The sequence below is a fragment of the Nuphar pumila genome, chromosome 1 (genome assembly GCF_984573655.1).
Source record: "Nuphar pumila chromosome 1, dmNupPumi1.hap1.1, whole genome shotgun sequence".
NCBI lineage: Eukaryota > Viridiplantae > Streptophyta > Magnoliopsida > Nymphaeales > Nymphaeaceae > Nuphar > Nuphar pumila.
The window spans coordinates 11,010,376-11,019,442 of NC_143249.1; the positions used below are offsets into that span (position 1 = coordinate 11,010,376).

General features: G+C 37.7%; 1 long non-coding RNA gene across 2 annotated transcripts; it reads right to left on the reverse strand.

Moving 5' to 3' along the window:
- Positions 1 to 2,835: 2,835 nt before the first annotated feature.
- Positions 2,836 to 6,559, reverse strand: LOC149847960 (uncharacterized). 2 transcript variants are annotated; one of them, XR_016432494.1, is made up of 4 exons: positions 5,922 to 6,559; positions 4,501 to 4,843; positions 3,360 to 3,540; positions 2,836 to 3,166 (listed from the first exon to the last, which is right to left on the reverse strand). It is a non-coding gene; the product is annotated as an uncharacterized LOC149847960 (long non-coding RNA). The 2 variants fall into 2 exon arrangements; XR_016432491.1 differs by having other exon boundaries at positions 3,360 to 3,581.
- Positions 6,560 to 9,067: the final 2,508 nt, after the last annotated feature.

Here is a 9,067-nt window from a genome sequence, read left to right on the forward strand (position 1 = left end):
GGTAGGGGCTGAGCCCCCCCTGCTCCCTCTGTTTTCGGCAAGAGAGGGGTCGAGCCCCCCTCGCTCTCTTGTTGGGTTGATTTTAATGTATTTTTGTTGTGTATTTTCAGGATAAAAATGACGGATAAAGGGAAAGGACTTACATCATCCTCATCCCAACATGTGAGTTATGCTGCTAGTTTTGTTGATAGTTGCAGTGGGATTGATGATGTAGGGCCACTATGGGTACATGTAGATAAACTTGCAAAAACTGAAGAAGTAGGTGGTAGAAACAAGAGATTTCGATGTAAGGTCTGCGAAAGATATTTGGTTGGATCTTACACAAGAGTGAAGGCTCATTTGTTGAAGATACTAGGACATGGCATTTCAGCTTGTAGAAAAGTTGATGAAGCAATGCAAAGAAAATACCAGAAGAATATAAGAAGAGAAAGGCAATGGTTGATTCTTCTGCAGTCAGTGTGTCATTTGCAAGCCATCAAGAAGATGCTGGAAAAAAAAAGAAAAGTCAATGTAGGAGATAGAGGAACGATACAAGCAGCATTCAATACATATGGAAGAGAAGAATTGGATAGAAAAAGTTATGAGGTATTTTTATTCTGATTCACTCCCATTTAATGCGGCTAGAAATCCTTATTGGAAGGATTTAGTAACATCCTTGGCAAATTGTAATTTGAGTGGTTATGTGCAAAGGCGTAGCTAGGGGGGGCAGGACTGAGTTGTAGCCCAGTCCTGCCTCCCAAAACAGTTAAATTTTTTTTTTTAAAAGCCGAGTCCTAGCCCAGCCCTGATTCCATATGAAATAGATTTTTATCCATTTTTGTAGCTCAGTCCAGTCCTAGCCCAGCCCTGACTGCAGCATATAGTTTGATTTGTCCATATAAAATAGATTTTTATTAATAATTGTAGCCATTTTTTATTTTATCTCAAAAAAAAATTTTCGGGGGCGCTGCCCCCCGAACCCCCGACTATTGCACAAATAATTTTTTTTTTTACACCCCTGTTTGCCCCCCCCCCTCACATGAATCCTAACTACGCCCCTGGTTATGTGTCTCCAAGTTCAGAAAAAATATGAATCACACTTCTTACAAAAAACAGGGCAAATGTGAAGAGGTTACTAGAGATTAAAAATATTCATGGGAGCAAAATGGAGTTTCTATTGTGTCTGATGGATGGACAAATATTCAAATGCGTCAATTAATCAATTTCATTGCTTGTTCGCTTAGTGACCCAATATTCTTGAAAGAAGTTGATGCATCTGGGAAATATAAAAATGCAAAGTTTGGATCAGAAATACCTCTTCTCCAACGTCTTGCATTAAGATTGTTATCACAGACTGCTAGTTCATCTTGTTGTGAAAGAAATTGGAGCACATATTCTCAAATCCACAACATGAAGAGAAACAAACTCACCAGCAAGCGTGCAGAGGATTTAGTATATGTTCGTTCAAATCTTTGCTTACTTTCGTGAAGCAATGATAAATACAGGTACTAATTTGCTCTCTTAGTTATTTGATTATTTCTTAGTTTTCATTTAAATATACTTGTATTGTATTTATCATTTTCAAATTGGGTTTATAATGCAGACAAGGAACATCCAAATTTTGGGATGTAAACCGAGAAGAGTGTGACTTCGAGGAAGAACATGATTTCAACATAACAAACATGGATTTAGCTGAGCCCAGTATTCCTTCTAATGATGCATTTGATGATGATAAAGAAAATTATTAACATCCATTACTTCATCAGGATATACTTTGGTATGTAATTTAGTTCTTTATACTTTACTTATTTGATTGATATTTAGGTCAATTTATGTAATTGCTTTACTTATTTGATTGATAATTTGATATTTAGGTTAATATATTGCATGCATGATGAATCATATTATGACAATGCTAACTATTCAATGTTAAACTGTTAAAACTTCAAAATTATATATATATATATATATATATATAATTTTTTTACATTTTTGCCCTTGCCGCACCCTCGCACCCAGGTTTTTTGGAAGTTGCACATCCCCACACCCACACCCATGTGACATAGCTTCACACCTATGTTACATGGGTGCGGGTGCGACACGAGTGCAGCACAATTTTAAAAATTTTGGACACGGGGACTCGGCTATATATATATATATATATATATATATATATATATATATATATATATATATATATATATATATATATATATAAATATATATAATTTTATTTTATTGTTTTTTTTTAAAGTGCACAGACACAGCAGAGTCTGTGACTGTGCACAGCAATGTCTCTTTTTATATATTTTTTTTAAATAAAAATATAAAAATTTTATTTTTTTAGTTTTTTCACCCTACAAATAGACATTTTTGGACTTGGTCAAAGTTGACCGAGTCCAAAATATGAACGGACTCGGCCTCGACTCGTTGATCGAGTCTGACTCGACGTTGATCGAGTCCGACTCGACGTTGATCGAGTCCGACTCGACGTTGACCGAGTCCGACTCGACGTTGAGCAAGTCTGACTCAGCGTTGACCGAGTCGGTACCTCCCTAGCCGAGTCCATGTGACTTAGCTTCACACATGTTTGTATATGTATTTTTTACGCATGTTTCTTTTAAAGCATTTTTTTTTACTAATTGCGGATAGATGAGCTCAATTGTTGTCAGCAATTGCATAAATACTAAATTAACCCCAGAAAAAAAAAACTTTGGACACCATTCTCCCAAGTACAAACACTATCTACATTGCTCAAGCACACTTGCCATGAATCAGTGCAAAAAGTAAAAAACCAAGTGCACCTTTACACACATTTTGAAGCATAAAATCTGATTCAATCAAGAAAACCGGATGATGGATGCATATAAGAGTAACGCGCTGGTTCATAATATAAGAATACAGCAAGGACTTTAGCCATATGATTTTTCCTACCAAAAACAAGCTTGAGCTTTCCAGGGCCTTGGATAACTGTACTTGTTTAGGGGGCTGACAAATCAGGTCTATCCCTTTGAACTCTGTACTTGTTTAGGTTTACCAAATGATTTCTTATAATTTCACATAATCGACGAAACTCAGTGGTTCGCTTGTATTGCTTACAGAATTGGAAAGCCCGATGTGTTGTCATCGCAAAACATGACGGGCTCTGATCCATGAGAAGCATTGAGCCTTCCCCACATCACAAGCACTGCAAATTGGGGAACAAAAGGAAAATGTATATAAATCAAACATGGAACTAAAACATTTCCCCAAAATACAAGCTTATTAGAGCTTTTATTATATCAGAAATAATTACATAAACAAGGAAAATGAACTCCCATTGACATGTTACATGCTATTGTAACACAAAATGAAAAAACAGAGGAAAATTGAACTCTCACCTGCATCTCAGAATAACTTCAACATTAACACCTCTGTCTTTGTCTTGCCTGCTATTAAAACCATCAGCTGATCGGACATCTCTACTGGATTTCTCACTCGAGCGAGGAGTTTGTGATGCCAAAATAGGAACTGCCCCCCCTTTCTTATGAAGCTGTGAGCCATGATCCATAGCTAAAGTACCTGACATGCCCAGGTTTTCCTTCAGCCCAATTACTGATTTCCTGTGAGTGATTTTCAGGCACTAATGAAAACAAGACAAACAATGTTTTTTTATATACTACAACCAAGTCTAAAATTCTCACTGAAAAGAAAAAGTGCAAGAAAGAATCTGAAATACATGGACCACATAATCAGAGAAGCTTCCAATAGAAACTAAAATCACTAACTGATAGCATAATAATGGCAATTTTCTTAAACCGAACAAGCCACTAATAGTTGAACGAAAGATTGAGAGTTGAGGTAATTCTACAAGCAATACTAATAAATATCACATGCAAGGTAAGAAAATAAACCAACCAGCATATGAAGAAAATGAGTAAAATGAAGCAAATCACATTAGGCAGATAAAGGCAATGTTGTTTGCTCAAAAGAAACCACCAGTAAGAAAACCAGAACATGAAAACTTTCAAATACAACACACTTGGTTCAAACTTGGTGAAAGCTGAGATGGACCTGAAATGCTGTCTGTCTATGTCACATTAATTGTTTTGGTGCGGAGATGCACGTGCCTGCTATTGGTTTTGGTGAGATTTTGTTAATGCAAAAGAAGGAAAAAAATGCTCCACTGAAGAAATCATCCCCATCTCATTTTTGTGTCACAGTGTTTGTTACAATGTCGTGTTTTTAAGAAGAAATGCTCACTGGCCTCCTTGGAAAAATCTTATCTATTAATAACGTTCACTTTTCCATGTAGTTTTCAATCAAGTAATCTTGGTGCTGGTCTTGCTCCACTTTATCCTATTTTCTTTTATTTTTCCTGATCTTCTGTGTACAGTTGCAGTTTGGTGGTTTGAGCACACTGCATTCACTACTCGTGATAAAGACATCCATTTTGTCATCTCATGAAATACAAACATCAAAGAATCCAGCATTTATGACAACCACAGTTTATTACAATTTCCAACACTACAAACTCTTCACCTGTATTGTTAAGCATTCCAGAAAGCAGCTTCTTAGTAAGCTCCTTTACTACAGTCATGCAAATTTTACAACTTGCAGTAACAAAGATGCCGTAACAACTCAGGTGTTGGCATGACAACCTAAATGTTGGGTCACCTGCACCAGCTCTGTCTGCAAAACCTCAGTAACTAGTGAGTGAAGAAGCAGAGAAGAGGGGTACACATGAATTCAAGACAGTTTACTGTAACAAGTGGTCTTCCGAGATCTCCCATCTTCCAGAGGGAATTGCAAATCTCAAAAGCGGATGACTTTGAAAGGTCAAAATTGAAGTTCTCAACTTTCTTTTTGTCTCGGTCAACTATATCTGAAGCATTAGTTAAAGAAGCACAAAACAAAAGCAGCAGACAATCAATTTGAGGGCTTGAGCTCGGTAAAAAAAAAAACCACGTCTACAGTCAGATGAGTCTCAGGACTCCAAATGAATTAGGGGGGCAACCCACAAAAATGCATAGTGACCAAGACCAGTCTAAGTGAGTCCCTGCATATCTGATCTTCTTTTAAACCTTGGCACCATATCCAGTTAGTCTGTGAAGTAGACAACCTTGAGAAAGAGCTTTTGCTTCAAAAGCAAAAGAAAGAATAGGAAGATTTTACAGGAACAATGGAGAGAATCACGCAAGATTAACAATAAAAAGAATACAGCCAGAAATCTCTGTTTTATCATCCATATGTGGTATAACCTTTGTGACAGAAGCGTACATTGAAATCTCACTCCAATTGAGAAAAAAGGGAAAAAGAAAAAATACATTTGTACCAAACCATCAGCAAATTTTCTGAGTAACGAATCAGTAAGACAGTAATTGCTATGGAGTTGACAACAATTAAACAAATTATGCTGCAAATATATAACATGTTTCAGGATGTGAAACATCAGTCAACGAACTACTATAGACCCAAATCTGAAGAAAACAGGACAGCTCATGGAATTTGACAACTATAACCACATCATCTTATCTGTGAATAATGACTTCATCCTACACAGAACTTCACCAAGTTGCCAAAGCCCAGCACCTTAACCCAACAAATGACCCCTTAATCCCAGTGAAGGCCCTGAAACCAGATATGCATTGTGCTTGTGCTTGTGTGTGCATGAATATGAAGTCATGCCCTCAGATCTACGGCAAATGCATGTACATCTACATCCCCATATGTGTGTGTGTGCACGCACTAGATGCAAATCTTAGTAAATTATATGTTAGAAAACTGATACATGAAAGAAATCAAAACAGAAGAATTCACCCAGTCACTTCCGATGAAACTATGAGACAGAATTACATCCTATGATCTGTTGATTCATCTTTTAAAAAGGCATCAATCACCCAAATTGAAATGAGACCAAATATCCATAGGACTGTGTAGCAGCCCAAATAGACATAGGATACAACAACATGATTAGACAATTCTGATCGGCGCCTGAATAGTGAAGAGCGGCATGGTAGCAACATCGAGTCCCAGTAGGGGTTGGTTCGCCTCTGATCGGCGCCTGAATAGAGAATAGCAGTGGAAATAGGAAGAAGAGGAGGAGGTTACGGCGGTGACAGTCGCGTTGGTCTTCGGCAGGCGCCCAAACGGACACTTCACGGTGGTGGCTCACCCGGCTTCTGGCGTCGGCAGTGGAGGGTTTAAAAAGAGAGGGGGTCGCCAAAATGGCGTGGCGACTATGCACCCGTGGGTGCTCGGACGAAAGGGGAAACACAGGAGAAAGAAAAGGAAGAGGGGAAAAGAAGAAGGGAAGGGAAAGGAGTGAGGAAGGACGGGAAGACAAGAGTCGGCCGGCGGGGGTCGGCGACGACGTGGCTCCGACGCAGTGGCGTGGCTAGGATAAAAAAATATTTGGTGTGATAGTCGGGGGGGGTCGGGGGCAGTGCTCCCAAAATTTTTTTTTAGATAAAATAAAAAATGGCTGCAATTATTAATAAAAATCTATTTCATATGGACAAATCAAACTATTTGCTGCAGCCAGGGCTGCGATGGGCTAGGACAAACCAAATTTAACTGTTTCGGGAGGCACAGCGCAGTCCTGCCCTCCCCCCCCTCCAGCTACGCCTCTGCTCCGATCGGTATGGGGACGAGGAAGAGAAAGGAGAAGAAGAGAAGGCTAGGGGGCAGGGGCATATAGTGAAAGAGGGAAAAAGTGCGAAGAGGGTGAAAATAATTTTGTGGTTTAAATTGAAAAGTAGCGGCAGAAATATTTCATCCTAAAATTCATCGCTAATTAGTAGTGATGAAATTAACCATAGACAAATTTTGTCGCTCAACCGTTGCAAAGTTGCGGCAAAATGTTTTCATCGCTAATTTGCGATGAAATTTTTTCCGTCACAAAATTTGTTGCTACTTTCAAGTACGACGACGGCTAGTTTTCTTTAACAAATCTGTCACAAATTTGTGATGAAAAAAAAATTCATCGCAATTTTTTGTCGCTAATTAACGTTTTTCTTGTAGTGTAGATACAAATTGAATATACAAGTACATATGGGTTACATGATAACGAAAATGTATATCAAAAGAGGTTGGTGTTAGGTTATAGAGAACTCTTGTGTTTTCGGAAATCTCATAGATACTTAACTTCAATTGCTTGGGGACTTGAGTTGCCTTATATAGAGTTTCTGTGAGGAAGACAGTTCATGAGACGTGTTGATTTCCTTAAACACTTTGTGATTCTGATTACCATGTAAATGATAAACAACTCTCAACCTGATGTGCCCCAAGTGTTGGTCGTTAAGAATGGATCCTATCAGAATCCGTCACGCGCTCAATCATAATTGTCCATCCTCCAGGAGTATTTAGTTAGAGGAGCTTTGCAAGTTTTCTTCACAAATGTTGAATGCGAGTGCAAACATCGAAAACATTCGCAATAGGTGACTGGAAACATCGACATACATTTGTGGAGCTCTTTAAAGAGTATTTACTTAAGGGAGGTTTGCAAGGTATGTTTACGAAGGTCGTATTATATTTGCGAAGCTCCATAGGTGATCCCTCTTTTAATGAAGGTTGTGAAGTTCCTACAATGCACCTATATAACGCAAACCTCAGCAGATTTGCATGTGTGAAATTTAAAAATGTTATACAAAAGTCAAGAATTAAACATTTTCGATATGCGATGAATTTCATCAAATTATCGAGTATTTTGAAAAGCACACCATTTTGCAAAGATAGTACTATCATTTTTCGTTGGATTAAAGCAAGGCAACTGATGTATAAATTTTTTTAATGATCATTTTTAAAATAGCGGGTGGCATGAAAAAGGTGGCTAAGGAAGTATTGGGTGAGTCTAAAGGCGGTGCACCGCTAGGTAAGGATACCTCACGGTGGAACGAGGATGTCAAATTAGCTACTAAGGTTTAAAGAGAGTGTTATAGAAATCTAAGTAAGAGTCGTGATAATGAGAATTTGGAGAAGAATATGATAGCAAATAAGGAAGCTAAAAAAAGTAGTTCGAAACGCGAGGGATAAGGTATATAAAAAGGTTTATGACAAGTTAGATACCAAAGAGGGCGAGAAGAATATTTATAGTCTTGCAAAGATGAGAGATAGAAAATTGAGGGTTCTGGGTATGGTTAAATGTATCAAAGATGAAACACAAAGGGTTTTAGTTAAAGATGAGAAGATTAAGGAGAGATGGAAAGATTATTTTGATAAGCTATTTAATGGAAGTCATGCTCAGGATCTTGGAGACTTCTCCATTCATTTTCATGAGATGAATTGTGAATTCATGCGCAAGATTCAAAAGAAAGAAATTAAAGAGGCTTTGAAGAAAATGAAATCAAGAAGGGCAGTTGGCCCAGATGGTATACCTATCGAGGCTTGGAAATGCTTGAGAGAGAAAGGTTTAGAATGGTTGACAAATCTTTTTAACAAGATTTGGCGGACAAATTATATGCCTAAGGAGTGAAGGAAGAGTACTTTGGTGCCTCTATATAAGAATAAGGGTGATATACAAGATTGCACAAACTACCATGGTATAAAACTCATGAGTCATACTATGAAACTTTGGGAGAGGTGATTGAGTCTAGGTTGAGGAAGGTTATCATAATATCGGAAAATCAATTTGGTTTTATGCTTGGAAGATCAACTATGGAAGCTATACATCTTCTTAGACAACTTATTGAGAGATATAGAGAGAGGAACAAAGATTTGCATATGTTTTTTATTGATTTGGAGAAGGCATACGATAGAATACTTATGGACGTTCTCTGGTGGACAATGATGAAGAAAGGTGTTTCTCTTAAGTACATTAGTATAATTAAAGATATGTATGAATGAGTAGTAACCAATGTCCGCACTTGTGGAGGGGCAACAACCAATTTTCCTATAACGGTTGGGTTACATCAAGGATCTGCTTTAAGCTCTTTCCTATTTGCTATAGTGATGGATGAGCTTACGAGATCAATTCAAGAAAATGTGTCGTAGTGTATGTTGTTTGTTGATGATATTGTTTTGATTGATGAGTCTAAAGCTAGGGTTAATGCTAAGTTAGAATTATGAAGACAGACATTGGAAGCAAGAAGTTTTAAGTTAAGTAGGAGTA